Here is an 18,525-nt window from a genome sequence, read left to right as displayed (position 1 = left end):
AGTAATACACCCATGTGACCAGTAAGTCTGGGTTAAAATTCAGGCTCATACTTTTAACCTCAAGAGTAAATAAGAATAATATAATCTGTCCTCCCAAACGAAGACATATAATAATAATAATAATAATAATTGTAGCTAAAGTGTTCTAAATACATATATTAACTCATTAAATCCTTAATACAAAGTTACAAAGTTCATTCTCTTATTATTCCTTAGTACACTAACAAAATAATTTAATAATACATTATAGAAGTAAAATTCAAACCTCAAAATAAATAAGAGGGAATGACTAAAAACCTAAGTGGAGACACCCTCTTAACAATGATAGATTGCTTTCAATATATGTACATGCCTGTAAGTCAAGTTTTTTTGTTTTATTTTTTGTTTTGGCTATAATTAATTCCTAGGCTGCCTGTGTCCCTGGAACAAAATTTTTGTAATCTCATGCTTCAGTTATTCAGGGTGAAAAATTATAATGGCCTTGAAATAGAAGAATCCAGAATGTGTGACTGACATATACACATGGGACCTAAACATGCAGACTGACTGGCTCTTAGAAATATTTATCTGTTTAGAAACCTGAACTTGAAGTTTTGTAGGAAAATTCACAATCAGATGCCTGACCATCTGGGTATTCTGCAGCACACATAGCAATTGCACATTGCTAATGATCTGCCTAGAGAATAAATTATCTTATTTAAATAAATACCTGTCACAATAGGAAATTTGCCTCAGGGGAAAAAGATGCACATATTCATCAAGCTGGAAAGATTATGAAAGGACCCGAAAAACATAATTGGTGGGAAGAGAATATATAATGATATGAGGGAATGTGTGAAAGAATAGTTCTTATAAAAGTACAATTGTTTTAAGCAACGTTATGAAAGAACCATTCAGAGTAAATCAACAATTTACTTAACCAAATCCACTTCTCTCTTCAAAGTTGCCTCCCCATGCCCACAAATCTTGTGAATTCTCTCATTTAAAAATGTTTCCTATATTCTTTATTTTGTTTCAGAAAACTGGCATTTTGATTTTAATGAAGAAAAACCTCATACCAGGGCCTTTCCCCAACACCAGAAAATTAGTTTTTAAAAGTTAAACAATTACGATTGTAATTCTTAGGCAAAATTCAAAGTTGACCCATGTTTTAATAATACTTGCTTTAACCAAATAGCTTCAGCACCTAGGAATCAATTCTTTGTTCAACAGTATCAATCAAGATGGTGGATCTCTCACATCCATAAAGTGTATCCAACAAATACATGTATTCTTGCATTACAGCAAGATCAGATTAATCACATGAATAAAAGTAATACAATGATGTGAATTATATTTATAGAAATATCTTCAGGTAATGGATACTCTAAAGGGCAGTCCATTTCTCAAACTATGCTCTCAAATAATTGAGATAAGAGCAAAATAACTCCTTTGTAAGAGATCTATAAGTGTGTGGATTTCTCATACTGAACCCCAAGATTAGAGAGACTTACAAATCAGCATGGAACTGGGAAATAACTCTCAACAGCAGGGATAAGGCCCTTCCCTAGATGAGCAGAGTCAAGACTAATTCTCCACAGACAGCGCTTAAGAAAAAAACAAAGGAAGGATCTCAGTGACCCGTGCCTCCTTCCTCTATCCAAGCTCAGTCATCAGTTGTGTCTGAGAGTGTGCAGAATAGCTTCTAGTGTTAACTCATGTGAAGTTCCCTACTTCCTACTTCCCTACTTCCTCATGTGGAATGAAACATCAGAACTTAGGAAAAAGTGTTTACCTGCTCATCGTATATACTGCAATAACTTCAGAAACGTAATCTCACCGAAGGATACTTGAATTAACAACTTAAAGAGTTCATCTAGTCCCAATCCCCAGAACCTCCTATGTCATGCAAAAGGTAGTTATCCTATTTAGTGGAATTCCAAGAATAAATATTTAGTGATTACGAAGATGTAATAAAAAAAATAATTAGACCACTTTCCACTCCCTAGGATGGCTGTAATAAAAACTACAAAAAACAACGTGTGTTGGAGAGGATGTGGAGAAATTGATCCATTGTGTATTGCTGATGAGAACACAAAATGGTGCAGCTACTGGGGAAGACAATTTCACAGTGTGATATTGTGATTTATAATAAAAAAAATATGTATTTGGTCTTTGTCTCATTTCTGGCAAAGAGGTCCTAAAAACCTTGGAATTTCCTAAATGTTCAGAGCAACAAAGTTGTCTCCTGTTATGTTAATGAGGTGAATTTTGGATCCTGTCTAAAAATGGGGGTTAGTTGCCAGGAGAACCAACCATGTCATTAGAAGGTTGGAAATTTCAATCCCATCACCCAACCTCCAGGGAAAGGAAAGAGCCTCAAGGTTGAATCAATCACCACTGGCCAATAATGAAGCCTCCATAAAAGTCCCAGAAGACAGGGTTTTGGAGAACTTCCAGGTGAGTGAACACATGGAGGAGTGGGCAGAGTGGCACACCCAGAAGGGGCATGGAAGTTATACACTCCTTTCCCCATACCTTACCCTATGTGTTTCTTCCATCTGGCTCTTCTTGAGTTACATCCTTTTATAAAAAAACAAAACAAACAAACAAAACAATAATCCTGGGGCACCTGAGTGGCTCAGTTGGTTAATTTTCTGCCTTCCACTCAGATCATGATCCCTGGTTCCTGGGACTGAGCCCTCATCAGACTCCTTGCTTAGTGGGGAGTCTTCTTCTCTCTCCCCCTCTGCCCCTCCACCAATCATGTTCATGCTCTCTCTCTCTGTGAAATAAATACATACAATCATTAAAAACAAACAAACAACCCAGTGATCTAGTAAGTAAAGTGATTCTGCTATAGCAAATTAATTGAACCCGAGAAGAGGGTCATGGGAACCTCTGATTTATAGTCAGTTGGTCAGAAGGACAGGTAACAACCTGGACTTTTGTTCTGAAGAAAGGATTCACAATAGCTATACTCTCAGTTTCAAAGGAGAAAGAACACTTTATTGATGTTATAAAAATCTAATAGAAACAAAAGGAAGAAAAGGGGGGCACCTGGGTGGCTCAGTGGGTTAAGCCGCTGCCTTCAGCTCAGGTCATGATCTCAGGGTCCTGGGATCGAGCCCCACATCAGGCTCTCTGCTCAGCGGGGAGCCTGCTTCCTCCTTTCTCTCTCTCTGCCTCTGCCTACTTGTGATCTCTGTCTGTCAACTAAATAATAAAATCTTTAAAAAAAAAAAAGAAGAAAAGGGAAATCTGTGCATAGATGAGGGCAATAGTAAGCAGTAAAGGTGAGTAAGACAGAGTTACATTAAACTGGGTACTCACAACATCCAGCCTCTCTTGGTGGGGAAGCCCAGTGGAGACAGCCAGGCTGGATTCCTGGGGAGAGGCCCGCGTGGAGCATCATCCCCTCAGGTGACACTTCTAGCTGACCATCCGTATAAGGGTTGTTTTTAATAGGGCAGGTGACAGGGTATGAAGTTAAACATCTGTTTGCTTACGTGCAGTTTGGAGGAAGCTGCATTTCTATTTTATAATGTCTTTACATCTTTAAGGAGCCTGGGCTAGGTGTGCTTGCCTCCCCTCCCAGATTCCATTCTGGGGGCCCAGCCCAGCCTGGAGCCAGAGGGCTCACAAACAACTCAATCCTAGGATCCCAGGACTCTAAGATCATGACCTGAACCAGAGGCACACGATTAAACAACTCAGCCCCAGGCACCCCACAAACAACATTCTTTAGCTTGCTGTGCATGTGCAGGTCATAAAGGTCAGTTATGCAGCACAGATCACACAAACCTCCAACCATACCATACAACCTGTAACTGACATCTGGAGTGGGGAAAGCAGATGTTCTTGTAGGACTAAACTCTTAACCTGTGGAACCTGATGCTACCTCTGGGTAGGTACTGTCAGAGCTGAGTTGATTTCTTAGATACCCTACTGGCATCCAAGAATTGTTTGTGTGGGGGTCCCCCATATCTGTTGCAAATTGACTAATTGCAAATTGCTTCTAGAACATCCAAATGAGTCAGTTCCTCAAAAAGTTAAACAAAATTACCATATAACCTATCAATTATAATCCTAGATCTAAGTGATGGCTTATAACTTAGGTGTCAACTTGGCTAGGCTATAGTACTCGATTATTTGGCCAAATGCTAGTCTAGATGTTGCAGCAAAGGTATTTTTCAAGTGTAATTAACAAATTGAGCAAGACAGATTATCCTTCATAATGGAAGTGGACCTCATTCAATCATTTGTTTTATTATTTTTAATTTGTATTTTTTAAATTTTTAAAAAATTTAAGAGAGAGTGTGTGCACAAGCAGAGGGGAGGCAGGCAGAGGGAGAAGCAGACTCCCTGCTGAGCAAGGAGCCAGATGTGGGACTTGATCCCAAGACGTTGGGATCATGACTTCTTCAGCTGAAGGCAGACCCTTAACTGACTGAGCCACCCAGGTGTCCCATTTTTAAAATTTTATTATTATTATTATTGTTTATCTGTCAGAGAGAGAGAGAGTCATTCAATTATTTGAAGGCCTTAAGGGCAAAGACAGGATTCTCAAAGAAGAAAGAATTCTCCTCAAGTAGGTAACATAGAAACAATCCTTGCCTGAGTTTTCAAACTGTCAGCCTGCAAAATTTGAGACTCAAAACAACAACCCTTACCTGAACTTCCAACCTCCTGGCCTGATCTCCAAATTTTAGACTTTCCCACTCCCATAATCATGTGAGCCAATTCCTTAAAATCTCTCTCTCTCTCTCTTTCTCTCTCTCTCTAGATATATACACCCATATATAGAGAGAACCCATAGGTTTGATTTCTCTGGTGAACTCTAAGATATACCCCAAAGAATTGAAAACAGACACTTAAACAAATACTTGTATGTAAATGTTCTTAGCAGCACTATTCTTTAAGCTTAAAGGTTGAAACAGCCCAAATGCTCATCAACAGATGAAGGGCTATGCAAAACATGGTAATCCATACAATGGAGAATCCTTTAGCTACACAAAGGAATAAAATCCTGATATATCCTACAACTTGGGTGAACCTCAAAAATTTATGTTAAATGAAAGAAGCCAAATGCAAAAGGTCTTATATTGTATGACTCCATTTATCTGAAATATCAAACACTGGGAAATCTATAGAGACAGAAAGCAGACTGGTGGTTGTCAGGGGCTGGGGACGAGGGGAATGGAGGCCTTGGCTTAACAGGTATGTGAATTCTCTTTGATGAGAGTGATGAGACTGTTTGGGAACTTGATAAAGGTGAATGTTCTAAATGCTACTGAATTCTATGCTTTAAAATGGTTCATTCTATGTTGTATGAATTTCACTTCAATTTCAGAAAAAAAAATCAGTAGAACTTGGTGATGAATTAGAACTAGAAGAACAGAGGACAGGGTGAAGAGGAAGATGAAGCCAAAGTAGGTTTCCGGCTGAGGGCATGGGTGACCGATGATATCATGAATAACACCAGGAGATGTGAGTTCAGAGAACAAGGGGAAATCAGTTTCGTATATGCTGACACTGGGCTAATGGGGCGTTTAAGTGGAAAGATGCTGAGGGTGCTTGGAAAAATTGAAGGACAAGGTGGATGACAGATTAGCAAAAGTTGTAACAGGAGAGAGGAGGAGTCCTGTGAGTAGAACTCTGGCACCCCACTTTCTACCCTTGGACATCTTATTAGTCTCTTGGTATTCTTTAAAACGAGTACCTCCATCTCCACAGTGATTTCTGTGTAGTTACTACTACGATGGGCACTCTAACCACAAAAATATTGACTGTAAAAAGCATTTAAAATAGTAGTAGTATTACTGACGTTTATATTATACTAACTAGAATATGGTATGCTATTCATTAGTAAAATATATACCGATCTAATTAGTCTCATAATAACAATGATTTTACATCTATTACATGAATGCTTTTTAAACTGGTTTTCCATCCAATGTTTCTATCCTAGGTGGTATAAGAAATTGGAGACTCAAAGAGATGCCCTGCCCCAGATTGTGCTGGTAATGAGTGGCAGCCTGGCTTTCTCTCCTTCCAGCTCCCATGCTCCTCATTCTTCTTTTAGAATAGAATTCATCCTTTTGGTCCATCTTGCATATTCATTCATGTCCTTCCATTTGCCTTTGACCCAGTTTCAAGTCCTAAAATACTAGATATTCAGAGCTATTTTATAATATAGTAAGCCTAAAAAGGCTATTTGCATCATATAGCTACTTCACGTAAGTGTTAGATTTTAATTTAGTTAAATACCTGCTTGAACTATTACAGATAAATCTTTGGCCCGTGTGGATATAACTTTGAGTAACAGCAAGTACTTCCAGCATTTTCCTTGCCTAGTCATTCTTTTCTGCTTGAAGCTAAAACAAGGAGTTTTGAACCCGCCTTAATGCTAATTTTTACCTGCTGGGTGACTGGCAAGTAATTTATCATCTTCAGCCCCAACTCAATATGGGAGGATTACCAATAATCTCTAGAGGCTTTTCCAGTGTGACATCTTATGATTTCATTGTCGGTTTTACTTTGGTAGGTCTACTTAATAAACTTTAAGTAAGTTTGATTTGTTTAGATTATTCTTACTACACGAATAACTGTATTTTGCATGCTTATATAACAAGAAGGCTTATGTTGTGTTTGTCTAAAAATTATAGCTGTGGAAATAATACTGAAAGCCTTTATCCCAGGACTTCCCAAACACTGTCAATTATATTCCACACACAGTCTTGGCTCTGTAAAACTCTACACCTATTTTATACCAACATATTTTTTCTCTTAAATTGCAAACGCATCTATAATCAACAGGATCAGTAACCTATGTGTTTTGCATTTACCCTTACTTTATATTATTATGTCATTCAGAACAATGTTAAAAGATTTTTCAGTGTGTAAAAGCTGCTTTTCCAGACATCTTTTATAGAAAGAGAAGTAAGGCTTTTGCAAGAATACTGAAACTAAAATTCTCCTTTAACCCCTGAACTCCCAAAAAGGGATTAAGTACTATTGGAGATAAAAATAGCCATGATCTGTTTTTCTTTTCCTTAACATATGTCATCTTCAGAGGTCAAAGGGACTGGTCTTTTGCTGACCATTTTATGTATGAAATATGTTGGCATGCTAGATGCCAAGGGCTTTACCAGTGGGAGTCATTTTGTATCTTAATATTGCTGTGGAACTGATTCATAGGAAAACAAAAAAACACCTTCTTTTGAAGAAATATCTTAAAGCCATACTTATTTTGAAATAAATTGAAAAATAGCCCTAGAGATCAAAATTAATCAAGACAGAGAAGTTTATTTAAAGTGTTCTTTATAAATTACACTCCAGTATTATGAAAATTCAATATATTGTATTACTAAATTAGTTGAAGGTTAGCAAAATTCTGGATAGCCTGAAGGGACAGAGACACAGAGACAACCAATGACAAAGCTTTGTAAACAAAATTGCATGGAATATGGTGGGGACAGAATAGAAAAGTATGATATTAACATTTTTACTGAAATGTCAGGGATACATTCAATAACAACAATGCACATGCTTTTGTAAATTCATCTTCAGATCTCTTTGAACTCTGTTGGGCTTTTTCCTATCCAGTGGACTCTTCTCAATTAAGCACTCCTTCCCTCAGTTCCTTTCAGCAAACACTTGCTCAGTATTTGCTGAGGTCTATTATTATCTGTCATTAACAGGCCTGGTGTTAGTCCTCAGAGACACAAAGTATACAAAAGACCCAGAGTCTGTCCTTGAGAATTTATAATCTAATAGGGGAATGTAATATAGTCAACTTTGTTATATCTTTGAATACCAAATACAAGAATCCTTGGCATCTATTTCTGACAACATCCCTAAGGGATATTTTGTGAGGAAGGTGAGCCCCAGAGAAATTCAACCCTTAAGTTGCCCATACCCGTTATGGGTCTATCTTCTTGGATTGCCATTTCCTTAAGCCTAATGCTTATTTATACACCAATACTCTACAAACAGAGATTTCCTTGCACTGAGATTACTCTAATTTCTGAAACTTTGGCTCTGACTACTTCTCTCAGTTTAAGTATCAGAGCCACAAAGGTGACCTCTGTTGGTGTCTTCATTAGCATGTTCAGAAACTTTTGTATGCACAAAATTAGCAGAGAAACGTGGAAATCAGGGGCTTTGGGTCTACCCTGAGATGGCTTTCTTAGGCTAATGGTACAGCCTTTGAAATTTTGATAAACACTTGAGAAGTTTCTGATGTACATGGTCTAAGAAAAAAAACATGCTCTGAGAAACCTTGTTCTACAGAATGCTCCTACCCAGAGCAACGAATGTCTTTTAGTCTATAAAAGAGAAGATCGTGGGGCACCTGGGTGGCTCAGTGGTTTAAAGCCTCTGCCTTCAGCTCGGGTCGCGGTCCCGGGGTCCTGGGATCAAGTCCCGCATGGGCTCTCTGCTCAGCGGGGAGCCTGCTTCCTCCTCTCTGCATGCCTTTCTGTCTACTTGTGATCTCAGTCAAATAAATAAATAAATCTTTAAAAAAAAAAAAAAAGAGAAGATCGTTTTCACGGATGTTTCTCTGCTGTTATGAAATATACTCACTAAGTCAAGTGTAGCCTGGCTAGACAGTGTCTTCATAACCAACTCTCCTTCAGAAATATGGGTATTAACTATCATCCAACTAACAGTTCTTTGGAATGGAATTAAGAATTAAACTTTTAAAATTAAGGCTCTTTTCTACCAGGCACTTTTTTTCCTCATGGGCATTTTTTCCCTTTCTCTTCTAAAGTCTGCGGAGCTTCACACACATACATGAAACTCTATTTTCCCTTGGGTAGAACCACAGACAGAAATGATTTTCATAGTTTTCTATAAAAATATCACTGTGGATGGGAGAATAGAAAAACTCATTTTGGATGTCACAACAAGTACATTGACCACTTTTCCTTTCCTGTATGTTTAGAAGTTAAATCAGTGAAGAAAAAAAAAAAGCCTGAAACCATAGGTTAAAATACAAGAGGCTGGAAACCCATGGGAGAAATGGGAGAGTCAGGTGCTTTCAGCAATGTTGAGGAGTAATGACCCTGGAGCACTGTGAACATGGGCACAGATTTCTCTGTAGCTACGGTCAAGGTGTCTGTGGACTACTAGAACCTCCAAGCCACTGCACCTGTCCCATCAGGGAAATAAAGGCTTAAATGCAAAGACCCTGGCTCAATATAGGTACTGGCCAGTTATTGCAGATGTAGCACATACATTTTAACTCAAATCTGAATTCAATTTATCTTAAATATAATTCAGTAAGTATATTTTATTTAAATAAATTACATTTTAAGTATTCTTTTTTTTTTTTTTAGATTTTTATTTATTCATTTTACACAGAGAGAAAGAGCACAAGCAAGGGGAGCAGCAGCCAGAGGAAGAGGGAGAAGCAGGCTCCCCGCTGAGCAGAGAACCCCAGGAAGGGTTCGATCCCAGGATCCTGGGATCACGACCCCACCTGAAGGTAGATGCCCAACTGATTGAGTCATAGGTGCCTCCATTTAAATAGGTATTCTAAGAGCTTTCTAGGTGCTATACTGTGTTATACAAAGTGCTCACATTCTTCTAAGAGCTTTATAAATGTGAACTCATTTACTACTCATGGCCATCTGAGGTAGTACTATTACTATCCCCATTTACAGATGAGAAAACAAAGGTTAGATAATTCACCTCAAGCCAGACGTTTAGCACGAGGCAGAAGAGTATTTGGACTTGCGTAGGAACACTGGGTTCTGGATTACTGAATGAGCCCATTCATCTCCTCAACCACTTGACCATACTCCTGGGTGAAAGGTCAGAGGAAAACTGTGGATTTTGTCCCTCTACATATCTCCCCATTCCCCTTTCTTGGTGCCTCTCCTCTTCACAACACTGACTTAGTTCATTGACAACACTTGACAGCTGAAGGAGTATTTTACAAGTATTTGGGGTCATATGTATTCTCTCCTCCTGCAGATGAAAGATTTCTGATGATAAGGAGTGTGTGATTTCCTGTTGTAGTTTCTTTGGGAACCAACTCCTCAGCAAATCCCTCACCACAGCTGTTGGAACAGGCATCCTCCTCAGCAAGAATTGTGAAGTCAATTGTGGCAACACCTTCAGGAGATGCCACATGGGCTTCTGGCATTCTTTGCCTACTCACAAGGAGTTCCCTAAATCAGGCTCTTCATCCAGAAAACAAGTGAGGGTCATAGTGTTCCTGTGACTTGAGGCCACCTGGTCTGGCCAAGAGTAGCATGAGTCTTTGGTCTCCTTCCCATCCCTACCCTCCTTGTCTCCTCACATTTCATAGGAATTGCTGCCTGTCTTCCTAACCACCTCCAATGTGCCAGTTCTTCTTCCATCCCTCAAACAGCATCAGAATGGCCGCTTTTTGAAATCAGCTGAGCCATGTCCTTCCACTAGCTGATGTCCTTCAGTGACACTCCCTCTCCACCATCATTTTTTCAATTTTAGGGGGAAGAAGAATCAATTGGAGATCTGGTTAAAGATTACAGGTACCTGGCCTCACCCCAAACTTGTGACATCAATCTCTGGGAGATCGGCCTACAAGTCTGCACTTGAAAAATATTCACCAGGCATTGCTAACACACAAACTTTAGGAGAAACAGCCTACTTACGTGATAAAGTTCAGTTTCCTTAATGTGCTACACAGGTGATTCTCTAAGAAGAATGCACATTTCTGAGTGCCTCGCCAACTTTTCTTTGATGTCTTGTCTGCCATTGCAGCAAAAAAGGTAGTTTGTAGTTCCATGAATTCTCACACCATTTTCCATTTTCCTTTGTCTTTATTGAGCATTGCTATATACAGTAGCATATGTTGTGCATTGGACAACTCTAAGGTTTATCACTCACATGACTGAGTGATGATGCCCTTTGTTCAAATCACCAATGCCCAGAATACTCATTTGCTTCCCTTCTACCTGACGTAGTTCCCAGTTACCCTGTGAAACACAGCTCTGGCATCAGCTGCTCTTTTGAACCTAGGAATAGTGGCACAGCTTTATCATCACAGTTATCACATTGTATTTTTCCATGTTCATTTTTGCTTCTGTATCTTTCAGCAGACATGAACAATTGGAGGACGGGGTCTTATTTATCCACTTACCTTCACTGTAAAGCATAGTGCTAAACACAGAATGGACACTCAACTAAGGCTTATAGAATTAGTGAATAAAATGTGATAATCAGAGCAGCTTTTAAAAGTAAATTCATTCATTCATTCATTCATTCATTCATTCATTCATAACTGTGTTCCTTAGAGAGCTGACCCTACACGTTTACATTAAAGTGCAATAATTTAAAAGACAAATTATGTATTTTAAGTAGATTTCTGTATTTTGGGGATGTTTTAGCAGCAAGTAAGAAAACTAAACTCAAACAATTAGAACTAACGAAGGCATTTAGTAGGTCTCATAGAAAGGTATCCTAAGGCAGACCCAGACCAGGTTTGCTCCAGCAGGTTAACCAGGGCTCAGCCTCCCTTTTGCCATCCACCATCCAGTGTCAGTCAGTGCGCCTCCCATTGAGAAGATGGTTGACGTTCTGTCCCCTATGGGAATCACATGCTCATTCCATTGCCAATCCCTGATAAAAGGATGAGAAATTTGACAACTAAGCAGACCCTTTTAAAAACTAAGGTCAATTTCCCAGTTCTCACAAAAGTGTTTGGTATTCAGTGGGAGAGGACAGCTTGGCGATTCGGGGGATGACCCCAAGAGGCACAACACGTATCTAGACGACACTCCCAGGATTCAGAGTCAATCTGCTCTGCCCGTGGCAGCATCTACTCCGGGAGGCACAGCACCAAGGCTCTGGGTAGCCTTCCTTTATAATCAAGGAAGCCACCAACCCCAGGCGTCTCAGCAGTTCCTCTGCTCTCAGCTTGTTTTCAGGTTAGGGGAAACTGGTTGTTCAGCAAATCCACCCTGCCAAACAATTCCAAGAATCAAAGATTTGTCACCTAGCCCAGATCGCCATATTCTCAACCTGCCGCCTCGAAAGGCTGCCTCTGCACATAGGCAGTGGGGCAACTGGTCCCCGAGTGCAACAAGGAGGGAAAAGTTTTGTAATTGTCTGGAGCGGAGGGTCATTGTGGAGGCAATCACCACCTGCTGCAGATAATTTGCTCCCTTACTAGTGACCTTGAGAGGTTCCTGGAATCGGTAGGACGTGAGGACGGGGACCTTACCAACAACAGAAAGACTAAGCCCATCAGGAATTTAGCCCGGAGACAGACAGAAGCACAGACCAGCTCCTGCCTCCCCTTTCCATCCCTCAGCATTTCCTTTCCCCTTCCTCATAGAAGATTCAGGCAGGGAAAAGTTTCATTTCTAGGAGAGAAAGAATGTTTCTCACCCTCGCATGTGTCAAGTGCCACCTCTTCTCTTCCTCCCATTTTTCTGTCCATATGAAAGCGATTGCAGGTCACCCCCCTCTGACCAACCTGAAAAGCTTCTCTGTTCATTATGTGAACCAAGTCACATTTTTCTGATTTTCTGAGGTTCATTTTAGTTTATTTTACTCTTCCACAATAATAATTTTCCATGGCTCCATTCAATTTCTTCTTACCCAGAATAAGAAAGAGTGGAAAAAAAAAATCATATTGCATTTCTGTCTTGTCTCTCCTCTATTCCTGCTACTAGTGTTAGGGAGTTTAATAAGTACCAAAGAGGAAAGGTACCTTAGAATGAAGGGATGAATGGTATTTTAAGGATTTCTGTGTGACAGGTTCTATGAGAACTCTTAAAGGCTGATTATATAAATGATCTCATGAATATGTAACTCACATACTAAGTGAACTATGTCATTTAATCCTCATGACAACCATACAACATAAACATTATTTGTATATCTTTTAATACCCATCTGTCATCTGCTGATGAGGAGACACTTCTTGCCCAGAGCGGGCTGAAGGCTGGCAGCGACAAGAAGCAGACCACACTCTGAGAACGGGGCCGCCCCTTAGACTTTCCAGAGAGGACTTCCATGGCTTCTGGATTTCAAACCTATATGTTGTTTTGTAATAGAGATTTCCCTAGGCTATTGGTGAGGGGTTCCTGAGGTCTGAGGATGGGCTGTTTACACAGCATATGCCAACAGCGTTTCAGAGCACTGTTGAGCTCATGCCTTCATGGTAATTTAAATGGAACAAATGGGGAGGTCATAATTTGAGTTCAATCAACAGACTGGTGGGTGTCTAGTGACTGTTCTGGCACATGAGATTTTGGGCCCAGAGAAAATGCAGTGATTTCTGGTCTGGTTTCTGTTATTCTTTAGCCCTGGAAGCACTGGGCAAACACAGCAAAACAACCAAAACAAAACAGATAAAGTGAACTTTATATGGTTATTACATTGGAAGGCAATCCTGTGTGCTGGAGGTCTGTCTAAACATGCTTCAGGATGTAAATCACATCCGTGGGGGCATTCTGACCTCCCCTTTTAATTCTTAAGTATAAAACCAAGTTTGATGAATGACCGTGTTTTTCATAGAACATAAGCATTTTGTCAAAGCTTAGGAGTTCTTTTCAAAATGAGGAGATCAAATTTTCAAGCAAGGGAGTTTTATGTAGCTCCTTCTACCTCATTTTTAGTACACTTAAGCAGGGGTACTTTGGGACGACTAGAAAGAGAGGAAGAAATCCATGCCAGGCTTAAGAAGTGTATCATCATGCATTGACATATATTGGTTTTGGAAGCCAGAAAGCCTTGGGAAAAATTCCTCTACACATGGAGCTTCTATAATCTTGAAGGTTTTGTTGTTGTTGTTGTTGTTTTATCTGTGGACGGATCTGCTTTCTAACAAAGGTATATTGTCATTAAAATCCCAGTGGGCATGTAAGTGGATGGGAACAAAGTCCTTGTGCCCAACAGTGTTTGTGAGAGATGCTGGAATGGTGGAAAGAATGTTGTTCTTCTATTGAAGACATTTGTGTCTCTACCCATCCATTTGCTTGCCCTACTCGTTGGCCTGTCACTTCAACTCTTTGAGCATATTTCCTTCTTTGTAAAATATTGACTCCTTACAGCTCTAAAAAGTCTCTACAACATTTTACAGTTGTTTAGAAACAACCTGGAGACGTTACTGAAAAAAATCCTGCTGCTCGGTTAAGTGGAATCTTGAATTTCTTGACTTTCAGAGTCTTGACTTTAAGTTAGCAGTCAAGAAACTATTTTGACACCATAATTAGAGCGGACGTTGGGGCCACGAGCTCAACTCTCCAAGCTCAACAGTGGTAGTAGAATCATATACCACAAATCAACATATAAATATACAATGAGAAAAATAAACATTAAGGACACTGGGGTGCAGAGGTTTACTGGCCAACGCACTCTCTCTCCGTAGTGACATCTCCAGGGACTCCAAATTATAGCCAGAAAACTGAGCAGTGATTATGGACCCAGAGCCAAGGCTCTTCACATAGTCTTGAGAGTTCTTCCTTCAGCTTATGGTGAAGCCTGCTGACTCATCTCTAACTGAGAAAATAAAAGGTTTCTCTAATGATCAGTTGTTTATTCATTCCCAAAGCCAGTCTCCCTCCCCCTCTCTCCCTCTCAGACTACCCCTGCCCCTTCAACTGCACTGGGTAACATTACATTGGAAGGTAACACTATTGGTCTTTTATGTTAGACAAGAGTAAGGCTAAAAAAAGAGAGAGAGACATTGAAGGAATGAGTGGCCTTCAGTTAACAAGCTTTTCTAAGACCTGCTATAAAGCAATTGATTAGGTTTCCATATTTTGGTAACTAACTTGTTCTGCTTGCCAACCTGAATGGCATCCAACTTACCTTAGATGGTTGAACTTGAATGTTCCCTTCTCCTCAGATCAAATGTTTTTAAACAAGCTCTTATAAGTGAGCTCATTTACTTCCACAGATGTTATCTCATGCATGATGTATGGGATTTACTGGTTTAAGAGGGAAGTCTTATTCAAAATCCCTCAGGAAACTTCTTGAATTTAGAGTCAACGCAGAGAGACCCAGCTGTTCAAACTGATAAAGAAATAAGACAGTGTCCAATAGACTGAGGATCCTCAAAGGCAGTAATGATCATAATTTAGTCCTGGGGTCTAGGTTAAAAATGCAGGTTCCAGAGTGTCAGGCACTGAGATTATATTCAGTAGGAATTTCAAGTGTTGCCAGATGATTTTAATGTGGCCAGGAAAACCCCCTCTTCTATGGTTACTTAGTTGCAAAGTCATCTTGGATTTTGATTTATTTCTTTTGGGAACAATTCCAAGTTTTTAAGAAAAAACGTTCCAAATAGAGTCTTAAATTCTTAGTCTGGAAGAATCTCAGAATAAAAAAACTGAAGGGCTAAGTGGGCCCTGCTGAGGTTTAAGAAAGAAGAGCCTGCCACACAAATGTATCAGCCACTTCACAGCCGTCTTCAATGACTAATAGCAGTCGGTTCTATGAAATCTCTGTCTGTTTAAGTATATCCCATGGACATTAAATTTGTGTAGAAGGGGCTTCTCACCACCTTCATTTAAGTATCTAAAATATAGCCTTGGGTCTCACACTTTTTTTCATGGCACTAGCTCAATATAAGTACTTCATAAATAATTGGCATGTGGATAAACACATTAATAACCCAATACTAGAAGTTTCTGCTTTCTTTTCTGTAACACCTACTAGATTTTAAGTTCCAGTAGAGAGGAGGCCATGTCTGTCTTGTTCATCATGGTATCCTAAAATGACATCGTAATTATTCACATATTTGCTGAATAAATAAGTAGAAATTAGGAGTAAAAAAATGAGATGAAACAGATATCATTCAATCAGGAAATTGAATTTCTTTACCAGGAAGTTCAGCATATGCCCTGCACAACTAAAACTTCTATTTTCCTTTCAGATTATATCCTTCTGTCAAAAATCAGAGTGATTGCCTTGTTTTTATTGACCTAATATTGTATATTTTCATGGCTGAATGGAAAGGGAGGTTCACAGAATAGAGACTTCAAGGAAGAATATTTTGAAAACAGAATTAAGAGCCTCACTATGAACGATGGGGCAGTTGTCACTGAGCAATGTATGTACACAGGGCTAATTACAAAACAGACACATGAAACAAGAAAACAAAACAAACAAACAAACAAAAAAAACAACCTCTCATCAGTATGGTGACAAGTCCTCCAAACAATACCTTTGTCTATTTCAAAGTCTGGGCAACACTGACAATACTGGGCCTGGTGAACAGTACAAGAGAGAGACTGATTATTCTCAGTGTTGTCCCCTCTGCTGGGCACATCTTCTTCACTGCCTTGCACATACTGGCCACCATAACCATCTGAGGATTTGTGGAATGAGAGGCTGTGTTTTCACTAAGGAATCAACCAACATCCAGGTGTAGGGATTGCAATCTGCCTGGGTTGCATATATGACATGAGAACACCAGTCTATGTCCTGGAATCCTGGGACCACCAAAGAGCTGTTCTCAAAAGGGCATTTTCACATTTCTGTGGGTTTTTCCTTTTTTATATATAATAGGTAAGTTGTATTAGTTTCCTATAGCTGCTGTAACAAGTGACCACAAACTTATGGGGCTTAACATAATATGAATTTATTATCTTACAGTTTGGAAGGTCAGAGTCTAAAATGGACTCACTTGGTTACAATCAAGGTGTTGGTAGAGTACTGGGTTCTTTTCCTAATGGTTCTAGAAGACAGGTAATTTCCTTGACTCTTCCAGCTTTTGGAGGTTACAACATTCCATGGCTCATGTCCTTCTTCAAAGCCAGTACTAGTGTATTGACTTCTCAGCTCACATCCCTCTAACCCTGCGTATGTTGCCACATCCCCTCCTCTGACTCTTCTTTTGCATCCCTCTTCCACATTTAAGGACTCTTGTGATGATGCTGGATCCAAATGGATAACCCAGGATAATCTTTCTGTTTTTAAATCTGCTAATTAGCAACCTTAATTCCAGCTGCCACTTTAAATACCGTTTGCTGTACTCATGCAATTCAGGTTCTGGGGCTACTATTTCACCTACCACAGGTCTAAGTTCTAAGTGAATGTGAAAATCAGGATACTCATATTAGGTTTATTTCACTCCCAGGTATGGACTTATTTGCCAAATAAATAACACATAGAATAACTGCCCTATGACCCAGCAATTGCACTATTGGGTATTTACCCTAAAGATACAAACGTAGTGATCCAAAGGGGCACGTGCATCCGAATGTTTATAGCAGCAATGTCCACAATAGCTAAACTATGGAAAGAACCTAGATGTCCATCAACAGATGAATGGATCAAGAAGATGTGGTATATATACACAATGGAATACTATGCAGCCATCAAAAGAAATGAAATCTTGCCATTTGCGACAACATGGATGGCACTAGAGCGTATCATGCTTAGCGAAATAAGTCAAGCAGAGAAAGACAACTATCATATGATCTCCCTGATATGAGGAAGTAGTGATGCAACATGGGGGCTTAAGTGGGTAGGAGAAGAATAAATGAAACAAGATGGAATTGGGAGGGAGACAAACCATAAGTGACTCTTAATCTCACAAAACAAACTGAGGGTTGCTGGGGGGAGGGGGTTTGGGAGAAGGGGGTGGGATTATGGACATTGGGGAGGGTATGTGCTTTGGTGAGTGCTGTGAAGTGTGTAAACCTGGTGATTCACAGACCTGTACCCCTGGGGATAAAAATACATGTTTATAAAAAATAAAAAATTTAAAAAAAAAAAAAAGATCGGTGGTTGCCAGGGGTTGAAGGTAGTGGGAAGGATGAATAGGCAGGGCATGAAGGAATTTTAGGGCAGTGAAAATAACTCTGTATGATGCTATAATAGTAAATACATGTCATTATACAATTGTCCAAACCCATAGAATGCATGACACCAAGAGCGAACCCTAATGTAAATTATGGAATTTAGGTGATAATGATGTGTCAGTGTAGATTCACCAATTTTAACAAATGAGATACAGTGATAGTGGGGGAAGTTGTACATGTGTGAGGCACGGGTTATAGGGCAACTCTCTGTATTTAGGTTCAAATTTATTTGCTCTAAAAATAAAGTCTTCTTTATTGCTCTAAAAAAAAAAACACACATAGAATAAAAATATAGACACTTATCTTTATATTCTGTTACTGAAACCCAGCTTGTTTCTAACCTGCTTTCTCTAATAATACTTAACATTGGAAACAAGTACAGAGTGTTGAGATTTTAGCTGATGATGAACTGCAAAGCACTGTTTACTGAGTGTGCATTACTCTGGACAAACAGTCTATCTCAGATAGCTTAATTTCATATGTTGCAGTACTTTCCAGGTTCACCAAAACAGTAGTTATTTTCTACACACTAAAATCTAAAATCATTTGAAAAGGTTAAGCAATTCTGATGCACAGGCCATGCCCAAGATTAATTAAAACCCAGTATGTAGGGGGTGGGACCCAGATGTAAATATTTATTAAAGTTTCCACAAAATTCTATCATGCAGTCAGGAAAAAGTTTCACTGACTCTTCAAATATTAGTTCTATAGTCAAATTTGATAATTTGAT

Source organism: Mustela erminea, chromosome 3 (genome assembly GCF_009829155.1).
Source record: "Mustela erminea isolate mMusErm1 chromosome 3, mMusErm1.Pri, whole genome shotgun sequence".
Taxonomy (NCBI): domain Eukaryota; kingdom Metazoa; phylum Chordata; class Mammalia; order Carnivora; family Mustelidae; genus Mustela; species Mustela erminea.
This window is presented reverse-complemented; position numbering follows the sequence as displayed.